Below are 20074 nucleotides of genomic sequence, written 5' to 3' on the forward strand. Positions count from 1 at the left end.
TCCCCTTAAGAATTTTATATTTTATCCAAAAATCATGATATTATCCTGTAGTAGAACTCAAGTCTGAGTCATTAACAATTCTTATGTGTCTATGGGTGTTTTTTTTATCTAGTTTACACATTCTTATTTCAGTATTGGTCAGTCTGTATATAGCCATTCAATACAGTCCTACAAACAGGACCAGAACTCTATAAGATGATCTCTGGAAGATATATAAGCAGATGGTAAAGTACGCCGCAGCAACCCTGTGTTATAGTCAGTATATAACAGTATGTGCCATTCTTCATAGCGGGGTGAGGGGTGATTTATGCTGCCCTTACTGCTAAAACATGAATACAAGAGACAGGTCAGGGGCTGGCCTGCACAGTAATGTAAACAGCAGTGCAAAGATGCTTTTTATGGCGCTCATGTAATTACATGGCTTTTGACAGGCAGCTCGATTTACTGCTATATTTAGATAAAGAGCTGCAGGCTGTAAGCTCTGAACAGCATCATGTGTGAAGGAGAGTAAAGGCAGGAAAAGCAGGAGTGTATATATGATATCTACTGTGTGCACATCTGACTGGAGGCAAACACCCCTGTTATCACATCACACAGAGGAGAATGCTGGGAAAACATGCACATAGATTATATGCAGCTAAATCTATATTCATTTGTTGCAAAGTTGAAGCAAAAATGTGTTATAGGTTTGTTTGTGTGTTTTTTTGTTGTGTTTTTTTAAGAAAAGGATAAAATAAGTTATTAAGTAAATTAATTATTTGCACACAGAAAAGTGCACCTTGATATGTAAGCCTCTAAAACTGTTCATTTTACATTATAATATTTAAAATAATGTCCTTATGTGTATAGTACTTTCCTCCTCAAGAGAAAGTTCTAAAACGGATATAGATCTGAGGAAAAATAGCATTCTATATAAATAATGTTTGAGCATTCTATTATTACACTTTTGCTTAAACAGAAAAAAGTGTTTAACCACTCACAAGGCATTAAATACGGTGAAAGGGACAGTAAACACTTTCAGATTTTTATATAAATGGTTTAGTTATGCTTAATATATGCACAATATTTATTTTGTCCCTTTTTCATGTAATTAAGCTCTGAAAATTGAGCAACTTTTGTAATTCTGAGAACTTGAAGTGCACCCTGCTGACGTAGTAAGTCTAACCCTGCTACATATTTGTCACTAATTGGATTTATCATATAACAACTGCAAAACAAAGTACTTTATACTAGACGTGGATTTGTTTTGTAATGAGTGCTTATTTGTGATGAACATACGGATATTTATTTTGTTTTCACTAAATGAATATCCGAAGAAATGCACAAACTAATTTAAAGAAAACTTATAAATACTAATGAAATTCATTAGCATAGATTTGTTTCCTCCTATTATCTTCCTATTAGCGGGGCCCTGGGCTCTGTGAAGAAGGGTCGAGATTAGTGAGGCTTCCCCAGCGTGCTATAGTGAAGTATAAAACTACAGGTGACACTTTTTCACCAGCAGTAAAGGAATATTTACATATGTTTTAACAACAAAATAACGTAATGAAAAGTAACGAAGCGTATTTGCTTTGTTTAAAAAAAGGGGATATTTAGAAGTGTAGCAAACGAATAATTCAGTGGTGCACATATCTACGTTATACTAAGTTTATGACAGTGGCTAGCCTTGTTGTCTGCAGACTAAAGCCCTGATTGGCTCCTTCAGATAAGGCAAATAGTGGGTGGAGTTTGGCTATTAAAAAATAATTGCATTAAAAAGTATGTTAATTTGTTTTAAAAACGTTATGACTTGGCTGATATGTTATTCTATAACAACACAACAGAATTGTATTATAATAACAAGGTGTTTACTGTCCCTTTAAAGGAACACTAAACTGCTGCACACTTCTATAGTAGAATGGTTACTACTCACCATGTTATTGTATTTCCTCCTGTGTAATCCTCCTGTGTAATCTTCAAAGCCATACTCTTATTTTAACCCTTTACAAGTTCTGAACCTTCATTGCGGGCACGACCATATTGGTGCTCACGTATTCTTACAACCGGTCACAGAAGTGGTGAACAGTTACAAATCAGGGGTGTGGTTGGCTTTTTTCGCACAAATGTGAAGTTTGCACTCTGTATAGCACACACTAAACTGAAGTGCACAATACAGTCGTGAGATAGCTGATAACGTCACTGATCTATGAATATTCACCGCTTCTGTCTCAGGGTGCAAGAATACTTGGGCTCCAAGATGGAGCTTGGAGAACTAGCAGCAGCGAGTACTAAAATAAAAGCAGTAACCATCCTATTATAGTTATGCCCAGCAGTTTAATGTTCCCTGGTCAGCTCTAGAGCAGCAAAGCCCTGCAAATCCTGAAATAAAAACACATGCCTCCTCCCCTGATTGGCTCAGACCCTGACCAATAGAGGATTGCCGCTCCAGATGTGTCTGTAACAATATGTATCTCCTTTGTGGGGATTCAACTCATGATTCTATTTAAGCAATAGAGCAACAATAAAATGCTCTAGGAAATTATAGTATTTTATTTTTGCTCATTTATGTCCCTTAAATTATCAGGGTTCAGTTTTACCTCATAATCAACTGCTGATAAATAATAGCCATCATTAAAGGACGTTGTCATATTTGTTTTAACTTTTTTATTTAAAATTTTACAGCTCAAAATTCATTACAGTTATTTAACATGCGCAACAGAAATGTTTACAATTATTGCTGGTTCTGTTGGAATTCATACCTCTTGCCTTGTAGTCAACAGAGCCATCTTATATTCAACATAAACATTGCTTGTCATAGAAGAAAATACAAAGTGTAAGCATGAGCACTGGTGACCAGAGCGACATCAAGGGGGGCATTTATCCCTAATTATTATAAAGTACTCAAAAACATAGAAGTACAGGGGCAATATTTCACTGAATTCCTGTCACACCTACATATTCTCAGAAAGCATATCTGGAGAATATAATTGAAGTAATTTTACAACTGTATCTAAAACCAATTTGACTTTTATATACAATTTAATCCAAATTAAAAATGTGACTCCTCATCCCAACTTTGCAATGACATTTTTTCTTCAAATTCACCTTTGTGGTAATGAGAACCAAATGCCCAACCCATCTTTCTTACTAACCACCCTGGACTCATCAACTTGACTACAACAACCTGCTAACTACTAAAACTATTTTATTGCTTACCCTAAGGAACCAGTGATTAAGCTACCCGATTCCCTTCCAAAGCACAAATATTTTACAATTGTCTCTAATGTGCAGCTCCAGAGCCTACTGTGATGGTCCAACCTATGTAACTGTAAATAGTGGTGTAGGTTATCCATTTTTTTAGATAATTTATTATCTAGCTATGCCTCCATCTGCACAAATATTAGTAGCTTAATCTGTTTGCAAAGTAGTATGCTTTTATTATTATTTTTTTAAATGTTTTCCAAATTGGTCAAATGTTCCATAGAACAGTCAGTATATTAAAAAAAAACACAAATAAGAAAATAATAAATTGTAAAAATATTATCGCAAAAAAGTACAGTATTACAGAAGGAGTGAAAAAAATAGTTAGTAGTAAAGAACATAAAACATTCTTTACGAAGCAAAGCTGTAAATGTGGGTCAGAACAACAATGTAACATGACTTAATTTTAAAGGGACACTGTACCCAAAATTTTTCTTTTGTGATTCAGATAGGGCATGCAATTTTAAGCAACTTTCTAATTTACTCCTATTATCAATTTTTCTTTGTTCTCTTGCTATCTTTATATGAAAAAGAAGGCATCTAAGCTTTTTTCTAGGTTCAGAACTCTGGACAGCAGTTTTTGATTGGTGGATGCATTTATCCACCAATCAGCAAGGACAACCTAGGTTGTTCACCAAAAATGGGCCTGCATCTAAACTTACATTCTTGCATTTCAAATAAAGATACCAAGAGAATAAAGAGCATTTGAAAATAGGAGTAAATTAGAAAGTTGCTTAAAATTGCATGCTCTATCTGAATCACAAAAGAAAAAAATTGGGTACAGTGTCCCTTTAAATCAAACTTGATAATAGGAGACTCAAACAATAAGGTTTTAATTGCAAAGCAACATTTGTTTCTCGAGAAGATAATGCTTATTTTGACAGTAAGAAAAATAAATACAAATACACTTTTATATATATGTAAAAGAGGGTGGCGGTGCACCAGCTCAAACTCAATCAGATAATATAATGGATAACCCTCAATAATGTATCCAGGGGTTCAAGGGGGCATAATAAATATCATAAATACTAGGAGAAAAAAAAGGGATAGAAAAAAGAAAGGGAGAGAAAAACAGTATGCCCTATGCCAGCACAATCCATTAAGGGAAATATAGAAAAGATAAAGTTATCAGCGCAGGGGGTGGTGGCTACTGGTCCGAGAGAAACACAAAACACTGTATTGCTAGCAGATGAATTTAAGCAGTACTTATTAAACAAATCATACATATAAACTTAAAACAATAAATGATAAGTGCCTATATAAAATTGGTACCAATCCTCCAATGGCCATTGGCAAAGACAAAAAATCCCCTTTAAATAAAAAGAGCTCAAAATAATTATGATGATAGATGATAGTAATCGGATAAGGTGACTGATGTCAGTGTCTATGAGCATCCATAGATGAAAAAGAACAGCTCATATGATACTCCCATATGCTTATTTCACATCAGAGTCTCTTTCACATAGAGTCCATGCTAAATAACACACAATATTCCAAGCAAGTGACAATGAGCACGTAAGTAGCGAGAATAAAGCAGCAGGCAATCTCTAAAAATGTTAGCTAGCAGGGAAGCAGTTCATACAAGCACAGAAAGGTTAGCAACATTTAGGCAGTTCATGCAATTATTTATTTATTTTTATTTATTTATAAAATATTTTACCAGGAAGGATATATTGAGATTTCTCTCGTTTTCAAGTATGTCCTTGGACCACAAAACATTGCATTGATACAATAGGGTACAATAAAATACAAAAACAATAATAATACACAATATATGCAAACATTTAACATAGAACTGGTAGGACATATTTAATCAACCATGACAGACACATTCTGTTTTGGGGAAGGTTTGGAAGTGTGCGGGAGGTCATTTCATAACGGTGGCGCTCTGTAGGAAAAGGAGGATCGAGCTGCTTTCTTTTTGTATTGAGGCAGGCTAAATAATGTGCTGGTACTGGATCGGAGGTTATAGGAGGTGGGAATAGCCGGGGAGAGCATTCTGCTCCTGTAGGGTGGGAGCTTCCCAAAAAGGCTCTTAAACACAAGGCGGGAAAGATGGAGGGTGCGTCTGGATTCCAGCGTCAGCCAGTTTAGTTCTTTTAGCATGTCACAATGGTGGGTCCTGTAGTTACATTGTAGCACAAAGCGGCAGAACAAGTTATACAACGTATTAAGTTTATTAAGATGAGTTTGCGGTGCAGGTGCATATACTACGTCCCCATAAACCATGATAGGCATCAACATTTGCTGTACAATCTTTTCCTTAACTGTAGGGCTGATGTAGGATTTGTTTCTGTACAGGGCACCTAGTTTTGGATAAAGTTTAGATGCACGTTTTTCTATGTGGAGGCCAAAAGATAGATTGGGGTCTAATAACATACCCAAGTATTTAAAAGAGTGGACTGCGGTCAGCGTGCAATTGGATTTTGTTTTGATGCGAAGATGGGAATTTTGTAATTTGTGTAATTTAGGTCCCGTTCCAAAGATCATTGTGACAGTTTTGTCAGTGTTTATGAAGAGTTTGTTTTTTGAGATCCACTCTTCTACCTCTGTGAACTGGTCTTGGAGCACTGCTTCAAGCTGCGACAGATCGGAATTGTTTGCATAGATTACTGTGTCATCTGCGTACATGTGTACATTTGAGGATTTGCAGACATTAGGTAGATCATTTATAAATTATGTGAATAGTAGGGGGCCGAGAATGGAACCTTGGGGTACATCACACGTGACTGGGAGAGGGAGGGAGTCGCTGTCAGAAATGGAGACATATTGCAATGGTACAGCTGAGGGGAATGTCTGTCTGTATTTTCTCACCTTGTGTGCGCTCGGTCTCCCAAGGGGGATTGCTATTGCTGAAAACTTGTATCTTGGTCTGTGTGGCCGGTATGGCATGCAGTCTTCCAAACGGTCAGAGTGGATCAGGACGCTTGACTGGCCTTGCCGAAATAGTAAAGCAAAATGTTTTAATTTTTATAAAGATTTCTGTTTTCTTAAAATATAAAAATGCTTAACATTTTAAAACAATCCACATCATGTAGAAAGTGCCTTAAAAACAGAAGATTCCCCCTATAACTTTTTGCAGGCAATGTTGATTTTTTTTTATATATATATATTGGCAACAAAAATTATGTGCCAGCAAAACATATAATTTAGGTTTTTTAGGTATGAGAATAAGTTTAAAATATTTATTATTATATAATTGTATACAAAGAGTGTTTTATTCTTAATACAAATGTATATTAAAAGCGTATAACGGCGTAATACAAGTTTACGTATGACATCGTGAAAATTTGTAGTTGAAAAAGTGGAACCACTAAGAAATTTCATGGGACCACTAACTCTTGGGCAACTTTTTCATCCCCTGTATATATATATATATATATATATATATATATATATATATATATATATATACACGGCCTCCAAATCACATCAATCATTAGTTAGTACGCAGTAAATCTTTGTCTCTCAGTGTCCAAACAAACACTCCAGCCAGCTACGCGCGTTTCACCCCTAAGGCTGGGGGCTTCTTCCGGCTCCAAATTCAAATCAAACCTGATAATCTCCAAAATGTGCGCCAAATGTTCCGTGTTTTGAACGCATACTGCGTTCCAAACACGGAACATTTGGCACACTTTTTGGAGATTATCAGGTTTGTGTATTTTTCTGTAATATCACGCACTATAAAAGAGTTTGTTTTTTACACGTTTTTATGCTGATGAAGGGGTTTTGAACCCCGAAAACGTTACATTAAAATCCTTTGTGAGTGAAAAAGACCTGTCAGTGCATCTTCTGTTTGCCTATTCATCTGTATCCTTGCACCCAGGCTGTTGCCGAACAGGAGGGCTGAACTGGAATTTGTAAATTATATATATATATATATATATATATATATATATATATATATATATATACAGTATATATATATATATATATATATATATATATATATATATCTCAAACAACAATAAATTGATTATAGATTTCAGAACATAATAAGACAATTTTATTGCATCAGTCTAATAAAAATTTTAGCACAGGAAAAATGGTTAAAATAGCAGATATATAAAAAAAACAAATAGTAGTGCCAGTCTTGAATTATACATCAAGCACTAGTTTGCCTGTTAATCAACTTTATTTATAAGAGAGTACATACCAATCAATCAGTAAGTAGGTTCTAAATCAGCACCTGAATGTAAGAATGGAAAAGGTAATGAGCAGTGAGTAACAAAAAAAATTCCAGTAGCAATTTTTATGTATTTATATTTCAAAGTGTGTTAATATATTATCCTGGGTACCCCATAACCTCATTGCTGTGAGAGGGCATTTTGGTGCAATGTTTTATAGTCCTTTCTAGCAGCCAATGAGTTAAATATATCAACTTTTTTTCAACTTTTCAAACAATTCATGCTGTGCTATCCATAAAAGGAAATGAAAAAAATCATAAAACCCACTCAAACACAGCTGTTTTGCATGAGAAGAGAGACAATGATGCAGCTTTTAACTTCAGATGTAGAAAGGTTTTTATCCATATGAATTATGTTACACATTATGTGTCTCATCAAATGGCTTCAGCCAATTCACATGCAGCTACTTCTGAGAGATTCGGAATATATGAGCTAAACCCTTCTGCCCTCTTCCTGAGATGGTGCTGAGGAAGTTAACCATCGGTTCTCCTGTGTTTTTATTTTTATTTTCTACTTTTAAATGCATATGCTATAGTTGCCAACATTTGAATGAAAAAAAAAAGTTCTAGGGACCCTTTGCTGCAGAGCCAGGCCCATTCATGTTTTGCATAGCTCCGCCCACTCCAATCTAGCTAAAAACAAGCACATAAAATATTAGTGATATAATTTAGCCATACTGATTGCATAAGGGATATGGAAATCTACATTACACTTTCATGATTCAGAGCAAGTATTTTTTGAATTAATTGCTAATATTTAATTTGTTCTCTTAGTATCCTTGGTTGAAAAGAATATGTACATATCTTCAGCAGCAATTTACTACTGGTAACTAGATGGTAATTGGTGGCTGCACACATTTGTCTCTTGCCATTGGCTCACCAGATCTGTTCAGCAGGGGTTAAACACATAGTTATATGCAAGCAACAGTCCAATAATAAAATGTTATATCACTATAATGCAGGTTATATCATCAAGCTCCTCCTCACCTCCCTTACATCCTCTTAAGCACATAATTTACATAGGAAGAATACCTTTTCAGCAAGTACCAAATTAAGCAAGTGAGGGTTACATTATTAACATATATCTGCAGCCACCAATCAGCATCTACTGAGCCTATTTAGATATGCTTTTAACAAATGATATCAAGAGAATAAAGCAAAATAGATAATAGAAGTAAAATCGAAAGTTGTTTATGTTTGTCATGGAAGAAAAAAAATTGGGTTTCATGGCCCTTTAAGGAGCAACTTCTATTACATTTAATACTGTGCAGCTGGTATACATTTTTACAATTTTCTATTAATCTTGGTTACCATTCAGGCTGACAGTAGGAATGAGCGTATGTGTTTATATTTGAATTTGAATGTTAGAACGAATGTTATTGTAAAAAAATCAATTTACATAATCGAATGTTGATAAGAACGAATATTCTTAAAAATTCTATAATCGAATGCTATTTAAAGTTTTCGTATGTCACTTTTGAATTTGAATGTTTATAATTAGATTGCATGTCCACCTTCGAAATTTCAAATGTAACATTCAATTTAACAAATACTATTCAGAAGTTCAATAGTTCATGTGGTAGGGAATTTAGTAAATTGATACATAATAGATATAAATATATCAATTTGAATGTTTCTATTTCAAATATTGCATAATTCAAATATTACATTTAAAGAAAGCATTAGAAATAATATTACATTAAACTAATGTTAGAATGTTGTACAAACATTTGAAATTCGAAACCAACGAGCGTGCTAAAATTCAGAGTATGCAATAAAAAAACTTTTAAATTTACTTTATTCGCTTTATTCTCTTGGTATCCTTTGTTGAAGAGTAAACAAAATGCAGAAATCATGCAAATAAAATAGGTATAAATACTATCCCTTCATATGGATGATAGAAAGCATTTGAGTACAATGTCTATTTTTATATTTTCGCCAGTTTTGAATAATCACGTCATTTTGTAGTAAACTGTAATTTTAAGACCATGTTTTATTGCATAATTTAGAAAATTTTGCACACATTTCTGGCATGTAAAATTAGCCAGTCTTGCTATATTCATTGAAAACAATCTATAAAAATTATTATTCTGATCCATTATGAAGAAATCACTATAAATTTCCATAGCACTAGACAAAAAAATGCAATAAACATAGTGATCTTAGAAAAATATATATATATGACTAAATAGCAATACAGGAGTTTTTGCTTTGTATTTGTATTGTCATATACTCAACACTACAGGACACAACAGCACTATAGAAATAAATATTATTGGGGAAAAAAACACAATTGGTGGTAGGAGCCCACCAATTGCAAAAGAATACACTAATAGCACTCTTAATTCCTATTCATTGTGAATAAAATAGTATTAGTGTAGTGTTTGGTGTGACTTTATTTCACAGACATAAGTTAAAACATAACAACTTTTATTAGTTAAATTAAAAATGGGTGAACATATAAAAGCATTAATCCAATACCATGTTACTTGTGATGTACTAAGTATTGACTGCTATTGGAGGAATATAAAGTTGGCTGCCTTATTGCTTAATTAATAGCCTTAATACCTTGGTATAATGTCAAACTATGCACTGTGTTACAATAAATCAATTTGCAATGCATTTGTACTGGTGCTATTGTATTGATATGGTATTATAATAGCAGTGTTTATCTATTATATCCATAGAAAATAGATATTATAAGGTGGTCTAATATGAGTTTGCAAAAGTTTGGCTCAACATAGTTATATTATCCATAGTCACAATTAAATATAAGCTGTTGCTTTGAAAAAGTGTTTGACTGTCCAGTTGTATCAAAACACTTATTAATAAAGTAACATGTAGTAAATAAATATTATTATTATTACTATTACTATTATTATTAGTATTATTATTATTATTATTACTACTATTATTATTATTACTATAATAATAATAATAGTAATAGTATTACTACCATCAGCATAATTATCGACATCATATGGAGTCAACAGTCTAGTGTGTGTTGTATGTTTACTTAATATTATATTTGCATTATTATTATTACTATAACAATAATAATAATTATAATAATAACAATATGTGCCAAAATATTCCACAGTGTTATGGTGATAAATCAGTGTTTATAGAATAATATGATAGATACACAACATTGTTGAGAGTATATGGTCTTGTACTTGAGATACCAACTGATGTATACTACCCTTATGCATGGTTATATAAAGCAATGATTCTCAACCACGGCCCTTAAGTAACCCCAACAGGCCAGATTTTAATTATAGCTGTACACTTGTGAAATAATCAGCTGATCAGTAACCATGGTTACTAACCAGCTCTCACCCATCAGCTGATTATTTCACCTGTGCATTAGTTCCGGTATAATGAAAATCTGGCTTTTTGGATGTACTTGAGGACCGTGGTTGAGAAACACTGATCTACAGGACAGGTGAGCTTGTGAGCTAACATTGCTTCCAAAGTTTCCTAGAGGTTATCTGGACAGGGAGATAAGAGGGACAAGTGGTCAAAGGCCTTCATGTATCAACCAGTAATAAATGTATCCAACAAAAAAAAACAACTTGAGCTTGACTTGCCAAATCCAGACAACTGTAGAGCTAAAGTCTATGATTTCATGATGCATATTCTTCAACTAGCAGTTTTCTACAGTTAAAGGGACAGTTTACCCAAAAAGAAATTCCACTTTAATTTGTTCCCAATAATCCAATTTAATCCAATTTATCTTCTGGAGTTTATTAAAATGTTTACAAGTAGCTCCATTATCTTTATTCCATCATTTGAAATAGCTGATTTAGCCTGTGGTATCCCCACCTACACTGAAAGTTTCTATACATAAGTATAGGCTATTGAGAAACTATGTAAACACAGCGAGCAGCAGAATAAATTACACTCCCAGTGGAGGGTAGAAGAGATAAGGTAATAAAATGTAGCATTTCCGTTGTTCTATAGCAAAAAGAAGAAAGCGCAAATCCCATCAAGGTAGACGTTTTATGTTTTTATTAAACACACATGGTTAAAAACACTTACAAAAGCAAAAAAGTCACAAGCCTGTATCCCAATCTTGGGAAGAAAAGAACGACTCACAGTTGCAACCGGAATGGTATTTCAACCACACTTCAATTGTTCAGAATACCTGACTCTTTTTTCAGTAGTGAATGCCGTCCAAAGGAGCCTTGTCAAGCTCCGCCCCAACGCGTTTCGTTCGGCCTATCCGAACTTATTCAAGAGGAAATGTTAATGTGTTGTATAATACAGCGTCTCCTTAAGTGCTTTTAAGTTTTTCCCAATTGGTCTAGCTCCTGGCCAATCCATTTGATCAATCCGGACCAGCCTTCTGTTAATGGGTGTGACAATGGTAATGTAAAACATCCTGGACCCAGTCTTTTGTCCTCATTACCGGTCTGTGTATTCTGGCATCGGCCAATCAGTTTGTATATATGGGACCAGCCTCCAAACCTATCGCAATCTGTATCTAACTGATATAAACACATACTTTCAAGGAAGTTAGCACAATACGAGTATATACACATTGATTTACCATACTTCTGAAATTTGAACACCATCAAACTTAATATAAAATAAAACAAAATAAAAGATAACGTAACCCCATATCTACACTAACTTGCTATATAAGCCTAACCAAAAAGGGTCTAACATTAAATATGAATCTTCCCCTATTTCACCATTGTCGGTCTCTATTGTTATTCTTGACATATCCCTATTTTATCTAAAAATGCCACAAGCAAAAATGTATGTTTTTTTGTTTTTTTTTAATTTGAGCATAAAAATACAACGTTAACAACACACCTTCATATTCATATACATATACATATATATATATATATATATATATATATATATATATATATATATATATATATATATATATATATATAAGCTAAAATAACAATAAAAATAGAAATATGTAAATATATTGAATAGATAAATACTAAAAATTATTATTTAAAAAAACAATTTCATATTTCCATGCACAGTTTAAAAATATATAAAGAATATTGCAAAACCATTACTAGCAGCCCAACTCACATATCTCAGTTTATATATGTATATATAGATAGATTAAGAATTAAAAAAATTAATTAAAAACATTATATTTCATATTAACATCAAAGAAAGCTCATGTCATAAAGGCCTGGAGATCCAGATCAATATTGAGCCCCTTAGGTGTGTCATACAGTCCAATAGATGGATCAAGTTTGTTTTGCATTGTCTTAATTTCATGAGTCTTTGTTGCTCATTACCTACAGACATTGGTATGAGTTCTAGAACCCTAACTGAGAGATTTAAGGGATTCTGACCATAAGTGGTTTTAAAATGCTCAGAGACGCTATGATTCTCATAGCCCCTTTTTATATTGTCTATGTGTTCATATATGCGGCGCTTGACCTTTCTTTTCGTTCTACCTACATAGATTTTCTGACGTACACCGCATACATGGGCACGCAGGAAGCCTTGTCCTTAAAGGGACAGTATACTGTAAAATAGTTTTTCCCTTAATGTGTTTACAATTGCTTTTTTTACCAACTGCAGAGTAAAAAATGTATGAAAATTAGCTTTTTAAGGCTTATTTGTGTATATTAAAGCTCTGATTTTATGTTTTGAAGCCACAACCTAATAAAATGGGTTGAGCTTGTAGGTATAATCAGATCTCATTACTGTATCACATTGTGCACATATACCTGCTTCTTTATCTTATATCTGTCCTTAAAACAATCACCAGTACTTTGAGAGAACAATGGAAAATCAACATTGTATTACCTTATCTCTGCTATATCCCACTGGGAGTGTAATTTCTTCTGCTGGCTGTGTTTACAAAGATTATCTATAGCTGGTACGCGCGGCCACAAACTTTCAGAATAGGTGGGGATACCACATGCTAAATCAACAATTTCAAATGCCAATATAAGGGTAAAGGAGCTACTTGTAAACAATTTAATACACTCCGGCAGGTAAAGTGGATCATTGGGAACAAATTAAAGGGGAGAAAATATTTGAGTAAACTGTCCCTTTAATCTTAAATTCCTTTGATTGATTCCAATTGCTTACTACATCTCATTTTCTGATTAATCCACACATACAACAATTCAACCTGCCACATTTAAATTTCCCCCCTTTGCTGATGCTCCAAGCTGAAAGATTCCCTGTATTGGTTGGTTTTTTAGACCTTAATTTTGAGGGGGCTATTATGTTTTTAAAGGGACAGTCTACCATATAATTGTTATTGTTTTAAAAGATAGATAATCCCTTTATTAACCATTCCCCAGTTTTGCATAACCAACACAGTTATATTAATGTACTTTTTACCTCTGTGATTACCTTGTATCTAGGAACCTTCTTCCAGCCCCCTGATCACATGACTGTGACTGTTTATTATCTATTGTCTTAAATTTAACATTGTTTTGTGCTAAATCTTAAATAACCCTCTGTGCCTGAACACAGTGTTATCTATATGGCCCATGTGTACTTTCTGTCTCTTTGTGTTGAAAAGAGATTTAAAAAGCATGTGATAAGAGGCAGCCCTCAAAGGCTTAGAAATTAGCATATGAGCCTACCTATGTTTAGTTTAAACTAAGAATACCAAGAGAAAAAAGCAAATTTGATGATAAAAGTAAATTGGAAAGTTGATTAAAATTAAAAGTCCTATCTGAATAATGAAGGTTTAATTTATACTTGACTGTCCCTTTAATATTCTTATTCTTTTTAAAAATGGATCCATCTATTGGACTGTATGACACCTAAGGGACTCAATATTGATCTGGATCTACAGGCATTTATGACATGAGCTATTTTTGATGTTAATATGAAATATAATGTTTTTAATTATTTTTTTTTAATTCTTAATCTATCTATATATACATATATAAACTGAGATATGTGAGTTGGGCTGCTAGTAATGGTTTTGCAATATTCTTTATATATTTTTAAACTGTGCATGGAAATATGAAATTGTTTTTTTTAAATAATAATTTTTAGTATTTATTTATTCAATATATTTACATATTTCTATTTTTATTGTTATTTTAGCTTATATATTTATGTATATGAATATGAAGGTGTGTTGTTAAAGTAGTATTTTTATGCTCAAATGTTTTTTAAAAAATATATATATATTTTTGCTTGTGTCATTTTTAGATAAAATAGGGATATTTCAAGAATAACAGAGACTGACAATGGTGAAATAGGGGAAGATTCATATTTAATGTTAGACCCTTTTTGGTTAGGCTTATATAGCAAGTTAGTGTAGATATGGGGTTACGTTATCTTTTATTTTGTTTTATTTTATATTAAGTCTGATGGTGTTCAAATTTCAGAAGTATGGTAAATCAATGTGTATATACTCGTATTGTGCTAACTTCCTTGAAAGTATGTGTTTATATCAGTTAGATACAGATTGCGATAGGTTTGAAGGCTGGTCCCATATATACAAACTGATTGGCCGATGCCAGAATACACAGACCGGTAATGAGGACAAAAGACTAGGTCCCGGATGTGTGACATTACCATTGTCACACCCATTAACAGAAGGCTGGTCCGGATTGATCGAATGGATTGGCCAGGAGCTAGACCAATTGGGAAAAACTTAGAAGCACTTAAGGAGACACTGTATTATACAGCACATTAACATTTCCTCTTGAGAAAGTTTGGATAGGCCGAACGAAACGTGCTGGGGGCGGAGCTTGATGAGGCTCCTTTGGACGGCGTTCACGACTGAAAAAAGAGTCGGGTATTCTGAACAATTGAAGTGTGGTTGAAATACTATTCCGGTTGCAACTGTGACTCGCTCTTTTCTTCCCAAGATTGGGATACAGGCTTGTGACTTTTTGGCTTTTGTAAGTGTTTTTAACCGTGTGTGTTTAATAAAAACATAAAACGTCTACCTTGATGGGATTTGCTCTTTCTTCTTTTTGCTATAGAATCTCCTTGTATAGAGATTGTTTGGTGACACATCTCTGAAATAAACTGCAATCCTCGGACTGGGACTCGTGAGACAAACGATTTGCATGATTTTCAATAAGTGGAAAGACATTGGACTGTGTGTGTTAATCTCCTGCTAACAGCACCCATTTGGTAGTTGGATGTGGTAAATGTATAGCCATGAGTATTACACTATTATTGTAAAATCTATATAATTAAGTATTATTATTTTTTTATTGTGGTGCTTTTATAACAACAAATCTTTATTATTTTTCTGTAGTTTTTTTATATATTAACTGTGACTCCTTCCCCGTTAGTTGCGCTGTAAATACTTGTTTTTGGGTCTAATTTCCGTTGTACTCTCCAAGTATTGTGCTTTGGTTTATAGACAGATATAAAACAAAGAACCGTGAGTGTGTACATAAAGTGATAAAATAAAGAGATCTGATTTTACCTGCAAGCTTAACCCTTGTTAAAAGGTTGTGGTTGCAAAGCACAAAAGCAGCTATTTCATATACACAAATAAACCTGAAAATGCAATTTCTTATAAATGTTATACTCTGCAGCTGGTCACATAACAAGTAATTGGGAATACATTAAGGGAAAAACAATTTTACAGTATACTAACCCCTTAACGGGACAATGTACTCAGGTAGGTAGCTGATAAGGGCTTTTTGGGGGGGGGGTGTTCCAAGAAGCTGAAGGAGATCCTTTTCAATTGGTCTGGGTCTATCTCTCACCCCCATTTGGAAGTTGATTTCTGCTGATGTCCCTTGATACATAGCTTTTCTATAGAGAATACTGCATATTTATTTTTTTCAGTATAGGTGGTCAAGTATAGGTAATAGTAACTCTTTCATATTAAAAATAAAAGTAAATGAGTTATTTATTAATAATTTAATACAATCTAGCAGGTAAAATCGAAAATTGGGATCACATTAAAGGGATACATTTTTACAGTACAATGTCTCTTTAAGACTGGAAAACCTACAAATGTCAGGTATAAATGTGTAATTCCACTTGATGCAAATTCAGTTAAAAACAAAAAATAATTAAGCCAATCAAATTAAAATGTTGCTAACTTTGTATACAAGCTAGTAAAATCCTTTACTTTTAACTCTTTTTTTTAAGCTTTATAAGAATTGGTTGACTATTGATACCACCATTAAAAAAAGTCTGATCAACAGTTTTGTAAGATAATAGGGAGTACACTGCAAACAATGTATTACACGATCAGCCAAGAAAGTGATCTCAAACTCTGGCCTAGATGATAGATAGATAGATAGATAGATAGATAGATAGATAGATAGATAGATAGATAGATAATAGTAATTAGTTTAGTAATTAAAAATATCCACTAAAGTTGACATTTGAACAAAACTAATGCCTAATACTTTGTTTGGCCATCACAAAATCAGAAATAGCACACTACATTGTGACACTGTCATTATAGGCCTCACATTTGTATAGCAGCAGCCTTGTCTACAAACTATGATTAAAACCTCCGTCTCTTTTAAAAGCAAACTAGGCTCTTGATGAAAACCATCTCTGTGAGCATGAAAGGAGAAGTATTGAGGAAGTTATGTTCAGCTTAAAGTGTGTGCGTTGGGGAGTGGGTGGGGGGATGACATTTTAAAGTTAACAAAAGGAAGCTCAAATCTGCATTATGAATGAACATTGTTTTTTAACATTTTATGAGATACAAAGTTTAGATCTAGGAATACTTGGGCAACTCCATAAAGAAAGGGCCTCTGCTATTCCTTAAAATTTCTACGTTAGCTCTATGGATTGCTTGAAGCAGCGGCAATCATAATTCTCTATGCTTGCTGGCAAGTGAAAAGAACATCAGAAAAGGGAATGCTAAAAAGAGTTAAATTGCTTACCAGCTGACTTTTAACCAAGATTATAACAAATAAGTATGGGAAATACTTAGGCGTTTAAGTGGCCACTAGACCCCTTGGGACACTCCACTAACTCTGATTGAAATCAGTCAAATCAAATTTGTCATCTTTAAAAAGTTAGAAGACATTAATGGGCTGTTATACTGAATGATTAACACTGGGGTTAGAAACCGACTGAAGGGAAAAACATATGCAACCTCAGTGCAAAGATTAATCAGAGGAAGGGGGATTTAATGGCCAGCAATACACAAAAGTGCTGGAACTTCTTCTATTAAAAAGACCCCCTATTTGCTTTCATTGTCCTGATCAGGCACAGGAAATGTTGTGGGTCGATGCAGTCACTCCAGAAAGAGCTGGTGCACACAGGGGCAGTATCTTCCAGTTCAAACAACCAATTCCTCTTGCACAAAATTGTAACGACGATTGAAGGAAGCCTCAGTGCTAAGTTGTGAAAGTGTTAAAGGGACAATACACTCAATATTGTATTCCCTATGAAATGTTTGTGTGTGATTAAAAAGCTGAAATGCACATTCATTGTGTTGCATGCTTTTACTGTAATTTAACTCTAAAAACCAATGTTTTCACTCCCCCCCCCCCCCCCAGAGTAGCTGGAATCAAATGCGGAATCAAAGCACTCCTGTGTGCTGCTTAGAGATTGGCTAACATGTGCATTAGCTTCTTTATATATGTCCATAATTGGCCACAACAAAGAGAGTAACATTAACAACATTCAAAAGGATTTGCAAGGGAATGTCATGGACCAGCAAAATTGCATAACTTTACATTTATATTGTATGCAAATCTTTTGCAATGAAGCAAAAAAAATTGATACAAAAATTAGAAGAAAAACATTTTTTAACGTCCCTAATGGGACAGTCAACGGTCAACTTGAGTTTTTTTTATTGTTTATAAAGATAGATTATGCCTTTACTACCCATTCTCCAGTTTTGCATAAACAACATTATTATATTTATATACATTATCACTTCTATGTTTGTCTGTTTCTAAGCCCCAACAGGCCACTCCTTATCTCAGTGTTTTTTAAATCTTGCACAAAAGCCAGACAGTGCTAGTACATGTGTGTCATACAGATAGCATTGTGCTCACTCATGTGGAGAATGATGATGGTTATGCAAGAACCAGTATTGATTGGCTAAAATGCAAGATTGTAAAAAACACTAAAATAAGCAGTAGTCTGCAGAGGCTGAGATACAGGGTAATTATAGAGGTAAAAAGTATATTAATTTAACAGTGTGGGCTATGCACAACTGGGTAATGGGCAATAATAATAAAGGGATTATCTGTCTATTCAAACAATAACATTTTTCAAGTAGACTGTCCCTTTAAAGGGATATAAAACCCCAAAATGTTCTGTTGTGATTCAGGCAGAGCATACAATTTTAAAAAAAGTTTCCAATTTACTGCTATTATCAAAATTGTTTTGCTTCTATGATAATCTGCTTTGAAAAGATACCTATGTAGGTATCTGGAGCAATACATGACAGGAAACAGTTCTGCCATCTAGAGCTCTTGCAAATGGATAAAACTGCCATGTAGGGGTCGATTTATCAAGCTGCGGCGAACAGGGTGATTTCCGCTGCTGGAATTCAGCATTGCACAAGAATGCAATTTTGCGCTCTTGTGCAACGCCGTCCCCTTCCCACGCACAGCCAATCTTGTGCGGGAAGAAGCTGTTAATGTTCCCAGTTGGACGAAACCAGGGAGATTGAAATTCGCCACCTAAGAGACAGGGAAGAGGTTAGGGAAGCAGCGGTCTAATGACCGCTGCTTCATAAATATGGACTGCAGGTTCTCTTTTAAGTTGTTTAAAATCACATGTTCTATCTGAATCATGAAATAAAAATGTGATGTTTCATATCCATTTAAAGGGACAGTCTAGTATAAATTAAACTTTCATTATTCAGATAGGACTTTTAATTTTAATCAACTTTCCAATTTACTTTTATCATCAAATTTGCTTTTTTCTCTTGGTATTCTTAGTTTAAACTAAACATAGGTAGGCTCATATGCTAATTTCTAAGCCTTTGAGGGCTGCCTCTTATCACATGCTTTTTAAATCTCTTTTCAACACAAAGAGACAGAAAGTACACATGGGCTATATAGATAACACTGTGTTCAGGCACAGAGGGTTATTTAAGATTTAGTACAAAACAATGCTAAATTTAAGACAATAGATAATACACAGTCACAGTCATGTGATCAGGGGGCTGGAAGAAGGTTCCTAGATACAAGGTAATCACAGAGGTAAAAAGTATATTAATATAACTGTGTTGGTTATGCAAAACTGGGGAATGGGTAATAAAGGGATTATCTATCTTTTAAAACAATAACAATTCTATGGTAGACTGTCCCTTTAAGTTAAAGAAGTAGTATATATATGAAACAGCTTTCAAGAGGGGGTAGCAGGGGCAAATCAAACAAATCAAATATATATAGGGAATTATTGTTCAACTAACAAGTGCATCCTCAGAATGTTTTACAGCACAGGCCACATGTGTGTTTTATCAAGAATGAACAAACAGTGAGAGAATAAAATGCTAAAATAATAGTGCTGCATTAGTTTGTAGGGTGTATCTGGCTATGCTAGGAAATAAATAGTGTGTATATTGTATTATATCTATATACCGATTTTATTTGATCTATCTAGCAAATATATCTACAAAAATCCTTCACAAAAAGTTGAACAGCATTAGTTTAGCATTTGCATAAAACCATAAAGAGGAACAGATAGGAGGTGGAAGATATAAGTCTGCGTAGTTTTAGTAGTTAAAGGGAT

The sequence above is a fragment of the Bombina bombina genome, chromosome 6 (assembly GCF_027579735.1).
Source record: "Bombina bombina isolate aBomBom1 chromosome 6, aBomBom1.pri, whole genome shotgun sequence".
Classification (NCBI taxonomy): Eukaryota; Metazoa; Chordata; class Amphibia; order Anura; family Bombinatoridae; genus Bombina; species Bombina bombina.